Source organism: Corvus brachyrhynchos, unplaced genomic scaffold (genome assembly GCF_000691975.1).
Source record: "Corvus brachyrhynchos isolate BGI_N302 unplaced genomic scaffold, ASM69197v1 scaffold281, whole genome shotgun sequence".
Taxonomy (NCBI): Eukaryota; Metazoa; Chordata; class Aves; order Passeriformes; family Corvidae; genus Corvus; species Corvus brachyrhynchos.
The window spans coordinates 2,767,763-2,785,986 of record NW_008236509.1 but is presented as its reverse complement, the minus strand read 5'-3'; the positions used below and the strand labels follow the sequence as shown (position 1 = coordinate 2,785,986).

General features: G+C 40.0%; 1 long non-coding RNA gene across 4 annotated transcripts in view; it reads left to right on the top strand.

Moving 5' to 3' along the window:
* Nucleotides 1-6: 6 nt before the first annotated feature.
* The window catches only part of LOC108444719, a 32,318-nt gene continuing 14,100 nt past the window's right edge, over nt 7-18,224 (top strand). For 3 of the 4 annotated variants that reach the window (XR_001859370.1, XR_001859369.1, XR_001859368.1), the window contains exons 1-2: nt 7-402; nt 2,071-2,205. This is a non-coding gene — a long non-coding RNA (uncharacterized LOC108444719). The remainder of the gene's footprint in view (nt 403-2,070; nt 2,206-18,224) is intronic. The other variant, XR_001859371.1, reaches the window with a different exon arrangement.

Below are 18,224 nucleotides of genomic sequence, written 5' to 3'. Positions count from 1 at the left end.
GCTGCCGTTCGCTGCCTTCGCCCGCTCTCCGCGTCCTGCGGGACGGGGGAAGCTGAGGGGGTTTGGTGGCTTCCAGCGGCACCTCGCCGGCACTTTGCCTTCGCTGACGTAACGCCAGCGATGGCTGCCAGCCGCAGACTCGTCCCTTCCACCTCACAAGAGCTCTTGCTAACCGGGGCAAGTTCAAAACACAGGCTGAGATCTCGGTCACAAGACCTCAAGGATACAGGAGGCAGCTCCCCCTAAAGCAACTTCATTTTATTTACAAAATACCCGCTAGCCTGTTCATGCGGAAAGGGCCTTGAATCAGCCACTGCAGGGAAACTGTGCTCTATGGAAAAAAAAAATCTGGAGGAGGCTTGGCAGATACCAAGGTGATTTAGCTGCCTTCACAACAGCAGTGTAAGTGTTCTTAAAATTGTGTATTATAGGCATGCAAAAATACATGAAGTAACTCGGTGTCAGTACTGGGGGTTCCTTTCTGCCTCATTTTCCAAAAGTCCCATTCTTAAACCGCAGAAATGTGTGGAAAGAGGACATAAGGAAAACATAATATGCAACATTCTGAAGCTTCACCTGGGAAAAGTAAAGGGAGCAGAGAGTGAAGAGTTATTTGACTAACTGTGCAGTAGCATTTCTCAGAATTTTGATTCTTCAAAATTGAAATACAAACATGCCTATCAATCTGTCTTGGCAGATAAGCTGTCCTGTCCTTGGAGAACAGTGACTTTGTGATATGAGCCTAATTTGTTGAAAATATTTGAGAAATAAATACAATTTCTTTCCAAAACCCCTGCAATTTTCCAATTCCTTCTTGTAATATTTTTCCATTTCCTATACAGGAACTAATTCCTTCAAAGTAATTGCTTGAAGCAATGCTGGTGAAACCTCTAATTAGACAATACTTATGTTACTCCAGGACTGCAGGGTGTCAGCTGCCTCCCTGGCCTGGCTGAAATTATTTTCTGGTTCCTCAGGTTTACATTTTGGGGTGAATCTTGCACCTAAGGAGCAGTATTACTTAAAAAAAAAGTGTGTAAATGGGTTGTGTTTCAAATTAGGTTTGAAAGTGTTTCCTTGTCTTAAATTTAGAGAACAGAGCAGTGTTTAGCTTAACTCAAGTTGTGTCTTGCTGCAACTTAAATTTGGGCCTCATGCAAAAGTCACCTGGCTTGAGTTTGACAGTGCTGTAAATTCATTTTAGTTGGCCCATTGAACAAGGCTGATTTGGGGCTTTCTCCTTGGTGGCATGAGGGCAAATAATAGGGATGCAACAGCTGAGCTTACAACAAGTACTGAGTTGCAAGTTCCTCCGGCGCAGCCCAAACGTTGTTTTCCAGCCTGGCTGTCCCTTCCCTTTCTTCTGAAGCTGCGTCATCTCCAGGGGAGTAGCTCGAGGCTCCCAGCCTGAGGTAGCTGGGGCAGTGAGGACGTGATTACAGGCCTGGCTGCTTGGAAGGGCTGCACTTTAATTTTCAGATGGTTTGTGATATCAAAGCAAGAGGACATTGCTAATACCTGCTGTGCTGTAGTGATTCATGCTTAGTTCAGTCACTGCTGTGAAATTTAATGGTAAGCCATGAGTTAACTAGGAAACTGTTGTGGATTATACTGCTCTGGGAGGGAATGTGGCAGAAATCAAAAACAAATCTGAAGCTGGTCAGGAATTGAAGACTACTGTACCTAGAGGTCTGTGGTACTTAAAACTGGAAGAAAATGAGAACCTAAATAGATGTTGAACCTTAAAGGCTGCCAGGCCAAGATCTTGGCAAACTGTAAGTGAAGCAAATTTGACAGGAGGCTGCTTTCACAGAGTTGGGGGAGTGGTTATCAAACAGACCTGACATACCTGTCTTCCAAGTGATTTTAGCTGCCACAGCAGCTTATTTTTAATGCTAGTTATGAAATCACAGGTTTTGTGCAACTATAACCACTAAAAACATTGTTTGCAACCTTATTTTCAAAGGGATTCAATCACAGATATAATTATATTAATTATGTCTACTCAGTGCTAGAGAGAAAGTTTAAGGCCCTTAGATTTGAACTGCCCCATTAATTTCTGTGTGTCAGTGCTGAATCTCAAGCTACCAGAATGCAGAGGATACTGAAGATTGTCCTCCCCACTGTGTCGCCAGTGTCACCACGCTGTTGGAGTCTGTGGGCTGTCACCCCTCCTCTGAGATGGGTTTCAAACACAGGGTAAAGGTATGTTGACCTGAAAACTGAGAGATCCTGTCTTGCTCTTGGCCAGGGGGATGGTGGGCCCTGGTGGTTCTTCAGGTGAGACTTCTGCAGTGCCTGAGTCCCATATAGAATCCATAATCACTCCTTTTGTATTTGTAAATTGACAACACCATGGGGATTCTGTGAACTAAAAAAAAGAAGGCAGTCTAAGTTAGTATTTCCATAGGCCATAATTAAGAATGAAATTCATCCTTCTGCCAAACTGGTTTCCTCCCCATTTGACATCCAGTGAGCTGTGTCTCACTAATCAGATGCATCAATGTCAAACATGAGGGAGGAAGCAAAACCCAAACAAGCTTTGCTGAGTTTGCTTTCTTGGGCTCTGCACTGGTACTACTGGAGTTTATAGTCAAGAGGGAAGGAAGCATCTGGGGGGGATTTGGGTGGTGAGGAGGAGAAGGCAGTAGTGGGATTGAAACTAGTTTAGAAATTTAGTGTATAAGCAGAAAACAAAGGTGAATGGACCAGTGAATAACTTGCATGATTAGTAGAAAATAATTACAGCAGACTACATAGTTGCAGTAATATATTTTAATAGTGTAATAAGATGTTAAAAATCTGGATTGAATCCTAGCCTCCTCAACATCAATTCATTTGCTTGAATTGCCTACCATTTAATGCTATTTATTACAGTATTGCATAATTTATTTTTTGTAAGCAGCTTTTCAGTTTTCTAAGAAAAGTATAAATGATCATCACATCGACTAAAGAAGCTTGTTCTAAATCTTGTTCTGTTTTCAATGCAGAGTTCTTTTCCAGTGCAAGTAGTTATTGCCTTTCTATAACACTTCTCGCTGTTGTGGATCATTATTAGTGTTCATCAATGTTTATTTATATTGCCTTGTGGATTCTTTGGAAAATTTACAATAATGAAATGAAATCTGAAGCTGGATCGATCTCTCTGTGGTCAAAGCTGTATTTTAAGGATGAAACACTAAGCAGTGAACATAGTGCTGTAAATTGTTTAAGCCAACAACTGGGTATCCTCAGAGGCAGGGTTACATTGTTTTTTTCCCTTAAGATTTATGGGCAGATATTTATGGATGTACCATTTATAGTGTACATACAGTGAGTCTAATGTCCCGAATGCTGTGGGTGTACAGTCTGTGTGCAGATCAGTTCCCCAGGATGGGCACAGTCAGTCACACATGTCCATGAGCCATTCTTCTGGCATTCCGGCATGTCCACTGCCAGGCTGCAAGAGTGTCCAAGGGTCTCAAAATTGGAGAGAGACCGATACCCACCAGCTCTGCCTGGACAAAATTTCTAGGCAGAAGAGTAGAAATCTAGAAAACCTCAAATTACACCACGAAGTTAAAAAAAAACAGCACACAAAAAAACCCAAACAAACAAAAAAAAAAACCCACCAAACCAACAACAGCAAAAAAACCAACTGAAAAATGCTATTTGTTTGTGTACTGGATCAAAGTGGAGTCCAAAGGAAGCCTTGCAGCTGGAGGGAGCAAGATGAGGTAATGTCTACAAATAGCAGCACAGTTCACCGATTGCAGCGTTGTCAAATTTTTGCGTGTTTGTAAGCTAAGTATTTTTGAAGTCGTTAAAATGTGCCTGATGACCACTAGCATGGCTACATGCGTTCTTGTGGCTTGTCCGGGTCGGCCTGTGCCCACTTGGTGTCCCCAGCGCTGTGACTCACCCGGGAGGTGGCAGACAAACACTGCTGCGGCTCGGCTGGAAGCGGAGCGAGGGGACGAGCTGCACGTACCTGGCAGCCGCCCAACAGGGAAAATGGCACGGCAACAACTTATGGGGTTTTGTGTCTGGATTACAGGACTTTTTCCTGCCACATTGTTGTTGGACATCACAAGTGTCTTTCTGTGACTTCTTCTGTCGAGTCACAGCTTGCAATGATGAATCATTTTAAAAGTATTCTAACTTTACCTTATTTTAGGAAAAAGTCACGCACGTTTTGGGTGTAAGGGTTTTAACAGTTAATAAGAAGGGCAGAAAGTAGAAGCATATGGAAGGAAAATAGAGTCATCAAAGGATGATTGGAAATCAAAGAGGGAACTTGCCAGTAGGCAGCATAGAGATCATCCAACAAATAAAAGGGAGAACAAAATGAGGTGGGGCAGAACATACTTACTTGTAATTGGTGTTATGCTTTTGCGTAGCAGTATTTAGTCTCAGGTGTTTTCTAGTGTATGTTTACTCTAGTTGCAAATATACAGACAAAGCCTTTTTAAAACCATAGTGATGATTGCAGTTATTTCTCAATTAAAGCCAGTGATACAAAATTTAGTGGTCATTGTGATTATTGGATATAATACTGTAGTGCTTCCAAAAACTGCTAGTGATTAACAACAAATAAAAATTGCCTATCTAAGCATAATGTTGCTTGCACACAAATGCCTTCTACTTAGCTGAATAATCCAATCATCATAAAATGATGTGTGAGAATGAGTTTATAAGACATTAGGTGCTGTTCATTTTCATAATATACTGGAAAACATAAGCCCAGAACATCAGAGGTTTTCAAACCTTGGGGTGTTTTGGGCAGAACTCTTGTTTTCTTAAATACATGTTGTCCACAGCTAGGAAGCTCACCCTGCTGACATAAATCCTACCTATGCAAGCGCTGTGTTTGTGCAGCCTGGAGAAACAGGAAAGGTGGAACTGGCCACCCGGTCCACCTGTAATGGGGGTGGGGAGGTTGCTATGCAACTTTAGTATTTGATGTTTTGCTTGAAAGCTCAGCTCCAGGAAACAAGGGTTTACATAAGAATCAATCAATCTTTCTTCTAAGTTTGTTTCCTTCTATTATGAAACAAAGCGTGTTTGTGTGATGCAAGTACATCGCAAGCTCCCAGAAACCTAGAAGCAATGTGAAAGAAACCAAAGTCTGGGGTTGTTTCAATGTCCTTTTTTTAGGCAAACTTGATTTACAAATCTTGGAAATGCCAAGATGCATTCCTGGTGCTGGAATAGTAACCACCCCCTCCTCCTACATTCACAGTGTACAGCTTGATCCGCAAAATACCCCCTGCTTCAGTTCACCTTGGGAACCCGTGGTGACTGTCCTGTGTGTCCCACCTTAACCTACATTTCTGTCTCTAATGAGGCCATTGTCAGAGATTATTGTTACCAAAGCTAATTTTGAAGAAATGACTGATGTTCCTGACCTCTGTGTGAATCTCCTGTACTGCTGATGTCACCTAGTCCAGACCTGCATCCTGCACATGAAATCACAGCCCCCTGTGTGTTTATCCCCGTGTAAATTTACCTTGACAGATTGCATGCACTTTGAATTAAGGACTGTGTTTTCATACTTATCTCTAAAGCATCTGGGTACCATGGTGATCATACCAGACAAGCAGACAGATACACTTGTGCTTGGTGGTAGCTGCAATGCTGGGGTCCTTTTCCATAAGAAGCTGGGATTCATGTTAATGGAGCTGTGTTCTGTAGTAAAAGCAGTGATTCCAAGTTTTCTTTTGTGCCATTTTTTATTAAATTAATAAGGACACAAAGCTAAGGAGGTGCTTTTATGTTCTCTCTATTAGCTAAGCTTATGCTGCATTTGAACCTGAAATGATACCTCAGCTCAATCACCATATGCTGTAGTAGAATTTGCTTTGTTGTTGTATTTCTGACATAGTATAACACTGCACTTTGAAATCTCATTTAAGAGAAACGTCTCAGCCTAAATATAAGAAAAAGTACCCTTCAGGTCAACAGTCTGAAAAGTATTGCCTCTTCCAGGCAGCTCTAATTATGTATTGATTGAACTTAAATCTTGCATTACAGTTCATTTCATGTTACATGTGTGCATTTGTTATTTCTTTCCTTGTGTTGTTTTGACAGTTTTAAAATAATAATACATGGGTGAGTGTTTTCTCTGGAACGGCCATTTCATTTTATTAGCATACAGTGGGCAATGAGGCAGAAAAGGGAATGTCATTCTTATATATTAGTACTTGTTCCAAGTGGCATCCTTCCAAAGACTGGGGACAGTTCCTGGGACAAGTACTCAAAATGTAATGGTCCTGCAGTGATTTAACACAAAAAAATGAGGTACCTTGGATTTTTATTATATTTGTTTGCTCTTTGACCAGAAATGATGTGTCTTTATTTCTCATCATTAAGGCTTTCTGTTGTCACTCTTGTTGTGGTCATTTGTCTTGGTTTTGTTCCTTGGAGCAAAGAACTAGAGCTGCTATGTATCAGAAGTATGCATCCATTATATGAAAAACAGATTTTCAATGCAAATTTGGTCGAAAATGAATGAATCCCACAACTTTCTCTCTTTTTTTTTTTTTTTTCCTTCTGTAATTCGTTAGAAATCATGAGCACAGAAGGATGTGTGTATCCCAGCACAATTTGGAAGTGCCGTCCACTCAGTTGTGACAGTAGGTTTGGGAACGTTGTCAACACTAATTACCTTGTAAATCCAGGTGCCTATTGCAACAACTGTAGCTTTCCCGGTTACAAACATACTGCTAGGAGATTTGAAACAGTTAAGCAGTGATTGTTTGCACAGAATGGGAGAAACAAGCCTTTGGGCTGTTGTTTGGATGCTGAAAGGACCAGGGCACTTTCTCACAAAGCTTTACACAGTATGGAAAGCTCTGGACCCACTGTGGCTCCAACGTCAAAATGTGCTTTCTGCAGAGTGTGCTCCCGTTCCTGGGTGAGAGAGCCCATGGAAGAATCGCTGCTCTGACAGGACAGAACCAGGGCAGTCCATGGAGTGTGTCAGTGCAGTCTGACAAAGTTGCTGCTGATGCTTTCGTTCAGCTTCTGAAACTCCCGTTGCTGTCTCCTTGCAGAAATGCTGCGTGTCTAAAGCGCAGCAGGTCTCTAATTAGGGAGAACAGCGTCAATTTCTATGTGTTAACTTTGCTCCTACTAAGAAATTCTCTTCAGGAGCCTCCTTTATTTCGTGCTCCCCAAGATTAATAAAGAAGTTATTCCTTAATTTCTTTAGGGTGCAGTCAAGAAATAACAGTGTGTTGTGGTCCTGTGTGAGCAGGAATTCTTGGGATACAGAGCCAAGCTGCTGTTTGTGTGTGCTGGTGAGATCGGGAACATGGCAGCAGCGTGGTATTATGGAGGGATGTCCAAGTGGTGGTGAAAAGCGAGTGGCAATTTACTTCTTGGTTCAGATAATGAAGACAATGTTAAAGGAGTATGATAAGTGAACGGATGATTCTGCATGTGTGATAGAGTGAATGATGGCACTGCCATAGTGTCTTGTAAGTTACTTGCTCATTAAAGGATGTAACTGTGTTTAGTAACTGAAAGACAGCGGCTGGTTTCGTGGAGTACTTAAAGGACTGAGTGCATTGTGTGTGTTATCTAGCTCGATGTGCTTTTCTCCAGCGCTATCTCTGTCCTCGTGCTGCCTTTTGTTTCAGCCTTTGCTGGGTGACTCATCTTTATAATACGCATTTGCTACAATTATCTGCTGGGTTTCGTAATGAATCCCACTCCTTCCTTTTGCTGCTCTTCTTTTCAGGCTTGCTTTGAGAATTCATGGTTATAAATTGACCTTTTTTTTTTCGTTTTTCTCACAGAAGGTACTAGTCACCAGCGTTAAAGAACCATGCCTAAACTATGTGCTAAATCATTATATATATTTTATTTTCCGAACAAATTCAAGTCTGTAAGGAAAAGTACTGCTGTATGCACCAGAAAAGGGAGGTCACTGTAAGAAATGTAAGTTAATACAAAGCAGTAATGAAGAAAAATGCCGCTGTTTTAAATACAGTGGTAAATGACCCTTACAACGATGATAAATTTCAAACCCGTATTTGCTCACGTTTTCAAAGGCTTCAGAAGAATACTGTGGATTAAAAACTGTTAATGATTGTTTTATCCTTCTCCTTTGTGCTTAAAAGCCGGAGCAGCTGTCACCAGCACTCATACAGAACCACTGCTATCTGGAAGAATTAACTGCTTAGATGAAATATATTTAAAGTGTCTCTACAGCTTTTTAAAACGCCTATCTCTACATGCATATATAAAATTGAGGAAACAACTTCAGTTTCTCTTTTCCAGCTGAATTTAATTTGTTCTGATTTTTGCATTTAACTCCTATTAAAAGGGAGGACACACAGCACACAATGGTAACAACATAGACAAAGGCATTTATAAACCCCAGACATAAGGTGTCTGGGTGAAAAGGCAATTTCAGTCCTGCATCTGGAAGTTCTGGGGTTTTTTTCCTTCTAAATCAGTTTGAAATATTTCATATTATTAAAATACTTTTTAGCTACGACTGGCCGTAGGAGCTATTTTTTCGGTGCTCTTGCTTCTGTATACTCAGAGCATTGCTTATACATTTTTCTCATATCTTGTGTGCTTGACATAGAGTTCTAGAACACAAACTGAATTGTTACCAAATGTGGGCCAAAAACTACATTTAGGGTGATAGAGTGTGTTCTCTCAGAGCCATCTGACAGAGCTTTCTGGTAGCATTGCCATCTATTTCAGTAAAACATCTGAGTGACACACAACAACAAATGACTGAGAAATTCCAGTAACGTAAGAAAGAGGAATGAAAACCAAGCAACTATTATGAGAGAAATTATTTTACCTTTTATTTTTGTGAATTCAGAAAAAATATTATTCCTAATGATTAGCTGAATATATAAGATTAAATTAAATTAATTAGTTTTTCATTTTAGAAAGATTTTGAATAAATATGTTTTCCCATTGTAGGCTGAGAAAAAAAGGGGAAATGAATACTTTAGGCACTTGTAAAATGATAAAATTCAGAGAGACGTTTGTGTTGCTATTTTGTGATCAATACTTACAAATAACTATAGAATATCCTTTACAGGTATTGTCCAGATTTTTTACTGGGAGTAAAGAGAAGATCTCGTTAGTTGGCCTTCTGTGTAGCTCTTTCCAGGGATTAATGCAGCTGGCTTCTATTACGAAAGGACACATACTGAAAAAAATGTCTGAAACAACATTTAGAATGCAGTGTCAAAATGTACAAGAATTAAACCTGCCATAGACTAAAACAGATGCCGAGAGCTTGAGGGGGGATAGAGCAAGAGAAGTGTAGTAGCCCTTTGCTTTCTCTGTAGCCAATTTTGTAAATAAAAAATATAAGATACAAGGCTAAAATTTTCAATGTGTCAAAATGTGTATAATTTGTCTTCTTCATATCCTAGGCACCCTTGAACAGCACTGAAATTTACTGTCAAGTTCATCTCCAAGGAGTAATGAATGCTTAATATTGCAGTGTAATTTGAAAATACTATAAAAATAAAAAAAACCCCAGACCTGGCTTCGCCATTACTAAAGGAAGAATAAGTCCAAACATGCCATCTGAAGAGTTTGTACTTTCCCCATGGCTTTCTTGGATCTTTATTTCTTCTCTTTAGATTGTCCTTGTCTTTGGATTAAATTCTGATCCTAGAGAAGTTAATTGTAAAGCTCACAAAGATCTTACTGCAAAGAATCATCACGTGCTGGAATTTGCAAAGCTTCAGCTCAAAATGGGGTTACAGTATATTTGAGGTGGCCATCTCGTTTCCCAAGTGCAATGCTGTTTTCCTCACATCAGCTGTGTCAGATCCTGTAGACTGTTGCATTTGTCCCCTAATTGCAAGAATAATGTCTTGTCCCTAACAATTACTATAAAAATGTGCAGAGGTGCTGTAGTTCCAGAGTAAATTGTTTCCTTGACACCTATTGACCCTTCAAATCCTTTTAGGAACTGGCTATCTTTGAAAAAAAATCACAAAATCATTATTGAATTTACCGTCTGGCCTCCATCTTTCCTCTCTGCCTGTTTCCTGACCAGAAAAGCAAAAAGCTATAAAAAAAAAAACCATTAAAAAGAGGGGTGTTCAGTCCAGACTGGTCTGGCAGCTCTAGGCTGTTTGAGTAGGGGAAAAGTAAACAGCTTTTTAAAGAAAGATTACAATTGCAAAGAGTAAAAAGGTAAACCCAGAAGAAGACATATTAGCTTGTTTACTTGCTTACCTCTTAAACTTTCCCTACCGGCTTTTGAGAGTCCTGTCACATCCAGCTCTGCTATTCATAAAGCATCTGTCCTGCTTTTTTCATTGCTGCTTTTGCTGCCAATGGTCTGCTTGCAGCTCATCAGTTCTCCTTTACTATAGGCTAGCTCCCCTACAAAGGCATCATGTGAAATCCAGAACAGGGTTTGGGTACTGTAAAATGTCACTAATCTGGTGGGTACTGAGCTGGAATGTTTTCCTAACAGGATCCTGGATCTGCCCTGTTCTATCTCAAGGCTAACACTTTTTTTTTCCTTTCTTTTTTTTTTTTTTTTTTTTTGTCTCTTCTTTCTTACCGAATATTTGATTTAGTAAATTGCATTCAGACAGGGTTAAAAAAAAAAAAGGGGTAGAAGACATTTAGGAAAAGACTCCAAACCCAATACTTACTTTGGTAATTTCTGTGGAATAATTTGTGCCAGTAACTGTGTCACATCGCTCTGCACAGCACTGGGATTTGCACGTTTGTCATGGGTGACACAGTCTTACTTCATATTCTCTTGGAAAATGGGAAGGTAGGGAGTAAACAGGCTCCTCCCAGACACTGCTGAAGTAGCTTTAGGACTACAGAGTACGTGCCATGGTACTCATTAAGTTGTGCCCTGGTTTCCTCAAGTATCCCAGTGTAGGAGTTGTTACTGAGGCAACACGGGGACTACTGTGCAACTCCCATAAAAACAAGTCACTGGGGTGTGTCAGGCGTCTACATGTACATACACAGGGCTCTGCATTAACATTTGCCTTCTTTTTTTTGAAGTTAAGCAACTGAGAAAAGCAAATGGGGATGGAAATAGTCTTTTAAACAGAATACTTGAAGGATTTTTCAATATTTTGATTTTATATTACTTTTCTGTGTTTGGCTTTGGGTAGGAGAGAACAGAAATGCTGCTCGTTAGCTGACCTCAATCTTCATGAGACAGATGAGTGGGTGGCTTTACCAAATGGCAGTTGCCTCCTCTGTCGAGTCTGATACTGAAGGGTGAGCAGAACCATTCCAGGTTGGACTGGGAAGAGTAATTTCTCCATTTGATATAGAGAATTTTCTCAATGGATCCACCAGTGTTTTGTCCGTGCCAGCTGCACAAAGGTGAAGGATACAACCATGTTGTTCTAAACAAGCGTGGTTGTGGTAGTTGGAGTGCTCTGCTGGGGTCACAGCTTTTCCATTTGGCTGGAAATAGAAGGGAAGCAGGAACCTGTCCAGTTAGCCCCAAATGGAAGAACAGACCCTAGAGCCAGGCAGCAGACACAGTTCTCTCATATTAAGTCACAAGTTGCATATAGTCGTTTGTCTAACCTTTTTGGCTTTTTGTGTCTGTAGAGCAGATGTTAACGCACCTGAAAATAGCAAGTCTGAAGTTTATTTATTCATCCTTCTTTCATATTTTAAAGCTTGTGTGTATATTTATATATGTATGTATAAAAATATGTATACAAATATGTCTGACAGGAGCCTTCCATGGTAGTCCCTGACCCACTCATTGGCATCATGCACAGCTGACTCCGATGTATCTGCTCTGTTCTCCAGAGCCCATTCTGTATGGTCACATCCATGCTGCTTTTGCTGCTAGGGTGAGCACAGACTGTAACTGGAATTACAAGGCACTGACAGGCTTCCTGCATATGCCATCTCTTGGAATAAAACCCCCTATTTTTTCCTATCCTCCCTTGAAGCAGGATATGTGTAGATACTGTTCTATGGTGGCCCTTTGAAAGTCCTCTTGAAAATCATTGTGAAAGTGTAAAGGGCAGGCAAGCCTTGCAAGTTGTGTGTGTAATACTTGTGTACCCAAGATGTGTTTTCTGCTCAAATTCTGCATTCTAGGGCATGTTTATTTGGAATAGAAATGTCCTGATAATGGGAATCTCAGACAGGTAATGTGAGATCTTCATGTAGTAGTGCTTGCTGGGTTACTAATTTCAAAATTGCTTGTTTTGGCAAGCTGCTCTATGTTGCCTAACTCTTGTTCCGCAGGTGCCACAGACAGGTCCAAGAAACGAAAGATTCCTTTGAAATGCACCCAGGAATTTGTTAGGAGGATTCAGAGGAGTCTTGGAGTAGCTCAATTTGCCGTGGTGGTGAAGTATATGGGCATCCCTGAATTTAAGACTGGCTTGACAGACCTGGGAGGAAGCATATTTCTGTGAGTGCTTTGTCTGGTGTAAATACCTGTTGGGAAAGGTCCATCCCAGGCTACTTTTCCACCTGGTTCTGGGTTTCCTTGCCAGTTTAGTCAGGCAACTCATTTCAGACTGTAGCCAGATGATAAGATGGCATATAAGCACTGTGATTGCAAAATCATGATTAAAAATTTTTTTTAAAAGGGGGTGAAGTGCTAGAAAGTGCTAGAAAGAGGAGAAATCATATAAAGACTCTGAACTACTGATGGTCTTAAGATTGATTAGGCTGAAAGTTACCTTCATGATCATAATTGTATGCTTAAAATACTGAGACCGGAAGAGGGGTAGGATACTGAGACGTGTTGGCAGCATCCATGTGTTTGAAAAGGTTAGGCAGAAACAAAATGTACTCTACTCAGGAAAAAAAGGGTACATATCAGGGCTTTATCTTAGCGGGGTGTCCAAGACAAGTCTCTGCATCTCCTGAATTTTTTGTGCATGGGTTGCCACATGCATTGATCTCTATGCACAGGTTTTATTGTACCAGCATGGAGGTACTGGGGAAAGATTAGCTCTGAAAAGCAAGTTTTAAAATAATTGCTTTAGAGCAATTTTAAAAGATGTTTTTTCTTTTATTCAACCATGAAATGGAAGTGTCCCGCTGATGGCTCCAGCATATTTTTTAATTGAATAATTAGCATGGATAATAAGCATTCAACAGCGTTTTTGTTGATAATCGCTGGGTTTACTAATCTCCCAGAAGGTGGGATGATTCAGAATCTTTTAATGCCCCAAAATAGAAGATAATTAAAACCCTACACATACAACTTGGAATAGAAATGAGTACAAACGGTGAAGAGAAATTAGAAAATGAGCTTGAGGGGAAAGGATGGTGGTAGTGGGGATAAGAGTCCTAGGTACTAAGAACAGTAAGGATACTTATGAATTGGCACGTTTAGTACTTGGAGTTTTCCTGACTCTGTCACACTTTGCTGTGTACAGTGGGGCTCAGCAGGGATTCAGTGGTCACACGTGTTCAGAGGAGTGGGTGTTACCCGAGTCAGCTGCTGAAAATTGTATATGCAGTAATCTCGAGTGAGCTGACCATGGTGAGAGGGCGCTGCAAGGGTTTTGTGGGGAGGGTTAGCTCATATAATCACTGATACGTCGGTCCCAAAGAACGCCCAGTGAGGAAGTGCCCGCCCTGGCTGTACTGCATCATGCCTCTGTGAGTGGGGGAAGCCCAGAGCCTCAGAGTGAACAGGCAGAATTGCACAGTTCAGGTTAATGTGGTGTAACACCTTTCCTTGCAGTAACACCGCTGTGGATGTAGCCCACTGCTTCTGTTCTGTGTATCGCTTACCACATATCACTTACAGTCACTTGACAACAGAGGGGCTCCTGCTTGCTCTTGGAATTAATTCTCATGGGAATGGACAATTGACACAAAGTAGACCACTTTTTCTCTTGCATGTGCAAGAGGTATTATTTTAACATTAACTTTTTCTCCTCTGGAAGAGGCGGAAAAAGCCCTGCAGTCACAAATCTGCCATTTACTTGACTAGATGGAGACAGTCATGATGTGACTGGGCGTAGGATGGAACCCAGATGGAATAAGGAGTTACTAATCTCATTTCCAGTGTCCATAAAACAAGGCTATTAATTAACCTGTTTAATAAGTTCTGTTTTTACAGAGGTGTAGTGGATACTGGAGACTTCACTATTCACTTCAAAGAACACGTGATCAAGTTCGTATTGGCACAAGCAGGGCAGGACTGGATTTCTCTTCAGTGTGCTTCTCTGCCAAACTCTGTCTATTAAAATACATGAGTGTGTGTTTGAAACATCATTTTCCAGCTTTGAAAAAAGAGATGGTATTCAAAGACAAACATTATTTGCTTATTTGGATACTTGCTTTGGTTTGTGGCAAACATCTGTCATGAAATCAGGAATCTCTAGAGAGGCCTTGCCTGCTCCCACAGAAATTTTTACAGTCCAAAATACTGACACATGGGTGGAAGAGAGAAAGAATACAACAGTGGGCAGGGCATTCCCACCAGTGTAACCTCAAATTGCTCTGACTCTTCCCAGGATGTGATGCCTTCCAAATGAAGACTCAACACAGAAAATTGTTGCTTGCTCAAGGAGCAGTGAAGACCGAAGTATCCTCCAGCCACTAAACAGTTCTGGATTAGATAAGGCAATGGATTTCATGGAATAACCCTCATACAATGGAAGGATACTTACATTGTTGTGCAGTATGGCAAAGCAGCCTGCATGGGAGCTGTTTTGGTCATAAGCCCACATCACTGTACCAGGATAGCTTGGCAGCCTGTCCGTGAGTCTTCCCAGAAGCTTTGCAAGTCAGTAATGCTGTGCATTGGCAGAACTTTGAGGAAAAATTAGGCTGTCTTTTGGAATCGTGCTTGCCTCTAGCAAGTGGTATTGTTTTCTGTTGTGTACCAGGACTCTTCTGCAGACAAATGAAGAAAAAAATAAAGCAGATTTGGAGCACTGCTTTCGATGAAAGGCCAGACTCTGCCTGGATTTTTTGCATCAGGTGGTATAAGAGCTACCAAGAGCATTGTGTACCCTTCGCATAGCAAGTAAGCAAGAAAAAATGTATTAATTTCTCCAGCTATGTGTGTACACCTGGGGACAAGTGTTGCCAGGAGGGGAATGGACAAGAGAACCAAGATGATTTCATTGCCCATTAAATCCCTACAAGACACAGAAAGGAGAATCTGTAATGCCTTCTATTCAGGTGGCAGGTCTTAGGAGTCTCTTCTCATTTCAGTGCAGCTGGTTTGGTTTTGGTTTTGTTTTTTTCATTAAAATCCTGCTGTTCTTGAAAAATTCAGTTAATTGAGATTTTCTTGAGCAACTGTTTTAGAAAAGAAAACAAAGTAGTGAGCTTCAAAAACATAAAGACTGGAATTTAAACTAACCCAGGATTTATTATTATTTTGAGGTCTTTCAGACATCTTACTCTAGTTTCTAGGTCTATATCACACTTTCACACACATTCTCATACCAACTATCTCTGGAAGTGCAGGTCTTCATAAAAGCACTACTTTTGCCCGAAAACTCCATGAAGTACTATAGTGTTTTACCACTGCAATGCCAAAGGGGTTTGGGTTGGGGGTTTTTTGAGCATAATATTAATTAAATACTTAAGAAAGGTCTGATACTGCAAACTTCATCCCAAAAGATTATATGGGGAATTATTAGGCAGTGATTATTCACATAACTAAAAACTGTTAATGTAAAAACATTTTTACAGTAATAAAATCATATACCATAAATATTGTAAATTATTTGACATATAGGGAGTTCTGAATTAAAACTGGGATTTTTTAATAGAATACAGTTATTATCACTGCTGAGCCTTCTTACAATGTCTTTTGTAAATTTTCCCTCCTCCTGATTTTTCCTTCTTTCAGAAGCTGTGATCCTGGAATAGATGGTTTTGAAACTGAATTTTAAATTTCGGGCTTGTATAAACTAAGTGGTAGAGCCATTTCAGAAGCTTTGAATTCACTTTGGGTTGTTCTGTGCTCCAAAAATTCATTCATTTAGTGCTTTGAAGTACAACTGGGATCAGAGAACACATTGTCACTGTTAATAAAATCGTGTAACCTCAACATTATCCATCCAGTTTTGAAATAGAGGAGGGGTGGTGCCTGTATTACTTCACATAATCAAAAGAATAGTTGTTGGTTAATAATTGAAAGTTGCATTCCATATATACGAAACAGTGGAAATTTCAAAGATTTCAAAGATACTTTTAATATATGTAGGAGTATTGTTTGTCCATGTGCTGGTAGAATTATTGGGAATTCAAACCTGTGCTGGTGTACCAGAGTTCACTTTTTGTTGTAGTCACGAGACATTTTTTATGGATGACAATCTTTGCAGGTTTTTTTTTTTAGCTAGTTATTACTGTGTTGAGCAGCTTGGGATTTAAGAAAACATTTTGTTTAATGTACATTGAATCTGTTTTCATTTTCAGAAGGCTGATGGTCCCTTGCATAGCGTATTATAGTCTTGATAAACTGAATGAAATTGAAGTATGAACTGCTGTCTGAGCTGGCCTTACTACTCCAGTGGCTCACTACTTAAGCATCCAGAAATTTTGAGTTAAGGTTGCATAAAAAGGTAACTCTGTCCTCTCATTTGCATATGCCGAACATGCTGCTTAATTGCTTGAGAAACAAAACTCTCTGGGTGCAGCCCAAGAGCGAGCATGGCCCCGTCTGCAAGGAAGGGAAAGGAAGTTGTGCCTTGGATTGTCCCATCTTCCAGTTCTGCTGGCAAAGTGAAAGAAGTAAGGTGGTGGGAGTTTTCCTCTTCTCTTGTCCTGTGATTGGAGAAAAATGTAGATTAACCTTTAAATTTCTCTGGGAAGTAGGATACTAAGCAGCATTTCCCTGTGGTTTGTTAAACAGTCCATGATTCTAAAGAGAAGGAGGGTGGTGGGGACCCTGCCTATTACTGTTGCTGGAAACTTTGTAGTAATGCTGCTTTTTTTACTTTGACTTTTTCTTTTTTTTTGCTAGTGAATTATTACTTTTGTCAATATGCATTATTTCATGCTACTAGCAAATGTTGGTAAAAATAATTAGCATATAAGAATGATAAATAGCTTACACACATCAGATACAACTTAAATTGCCTGGATTATCCAAAGAAAAGAGTATAAGTGGTGATATGGCACTGGAGACTTTGCTTGCCAATAACTTTATATACCTCCTTCCACTTTCAAATATTAAAATTCAGGCTAAGAAAACCAGTATTAAGTGTTTTCATTTGTTAATTTCCCTGGTTGTGTTTTTGTGTAAGTTATATATAAAGAAAAATCTATTTTAAAAGCTTTTTGCGAAGTCTTTGTCTTCCATCTGGCACGAAGAGCATTTCTGGAGGGGAGGGGAAAGAAACAGAGTACAGTCTGAGGTAAATTTGATAGTAGAAGATGGGATAAAACAAGAAGCACTTAGACTAATTTAATTAATGCCATGGTGGATTTAAGAATATGCTGTCCTCTACAAGCATAAACATAGATCAGTAGCTGAATTAAGGAGGCAGTATTAGACTGCACCTGTTGGGTTTCAAACTGAATTCAGACCTTGTTTCAGTGTTGCAGTTGGGACTGGCAGTTGCTGAAGGGATTAAATTATTTAAAGCCTTCAGCTGGCTAGTGTAGGCTAGCAGTAGCTTATAAAACACTTAATCTATTTTTTTAATCTCTTCATATGTTTGCTTTACTTAGACAGTAAAACTATACATGACACACACCTGCCACATTCTGAAGCTTCTTTGTCAGATATTTTACATTTATCAATTAGAGCAGCCTTTAAACTGTAACCATTTGGGTTTCACTGACAATACACTTCTTGTTAGCCTGCACATTTTCTTTGGTGAGCTCAAGCCCAAACATGAACTCTGCAGACATAAAGTCCTTTTTCCACAATTTATTCTAAAAAAAAGGTTCCCTTCTAAAGGCAAATGCTGCTCTCCAAATAATTAATGCTTACTGTTACCTTTTGGGTAGTCTTTAAAAAAAAGAAACTAATTCCAAACAGTTTGGAGCTGTGGAACTATTTTTGCAGTCCCTTAGTTAACTGCTTACAGGATAGTACAGTAAAGCAGTTAAAAAATAGGTGATACTGTTTAGATTGTTATGTGATATGTCTCTTGTTTCTAGAAAGCCAGGAGTAAGTAATGAATAGCAACAATATGGATTGGTCAGAAAAGCAATTTGGATAGCTGTGCAACACAGGATTAATTAGGCAAATCCTCTTAGGTTTGATAAGCCATTGCTTAGATCTACAGTTTATTTTGTCATTGGTTGCTCCTATT